Here is a 719-nt window from a genome sequence, read left to right as displayed (position 1 = left end):
TTCTTTCCATTTGATCCAATCTGATCGTTGAGTGCACTCATAAATAGACGTGGGTTCATGATCCTCATTATCATCCATGATTTCAAGTGCTACATTGCATGCAAATATATCATCAATGTCGACATTCTTTATGTTCCATTGTATCTCAGACAAGACATAGTTTATTGAGATCTCACTATTATCAGGACCTTCAGTACCTTGAATCTTGGCGTCCCAAGAATCAGTATTAGATACATCAGGGCCGGCCGCATCTAAGCATTCATGATCCGCCGCGATCGCTATTAGGGTTTTGGGATCGGTCGTGGTTAAGTTCTGAGATTTAGGAACAGATGCGGTCGTGTCTAGGGTTTCAACAACCTCGGTTTCGTTCTCTGCACCTTTCTTAGTTTTCTGAGGGTTCTTATCTTTGAAACCTATTGGTCTACCACGTTTCAAACGTTGTCTAGACTCTGTAGCAACTTGATTGTGTCCCTCTTGAACATCAATTCTGATTGGTGCATTAGCAGCTGGTATATATAACTTAGTCACTCTTTTCGGGTCAGCAATGGAATCTGGCAATTGATTAGCTAGCTTTTGTAAATGTATAATCTTTTGAACTTCTAAATCACATTCCTGAGTCCAAGGATCTTGCCAAGATAAGGAGGTTTGATTCCATGTAATTTCTTTTACCAGCTTATTATTCTCTCCCCCTAATGTTGGATGTTCGGATTCATCAAAGT

Source organism: Brassica oleracea, chromosome C1 (genome assembly GCF_000695525.1).
Source record: "Brassica oleracea var. oleracea cultivar TO1000 chromosome C1, BOL, whole genome shotgun sequence".
Classification (NCBI taxonomy): domain Eukaryota; kingdom Viridiplantae; phylum Streptophyta; class Magnoliopsida; order Brassicales; family Brassicaceae; genus Brassica; species Brassica oleracea.
The sequence above is the reverse complement of the archived record's forward strand: the minus strand, read 5'-3'. Positions refer to the sequence as shown.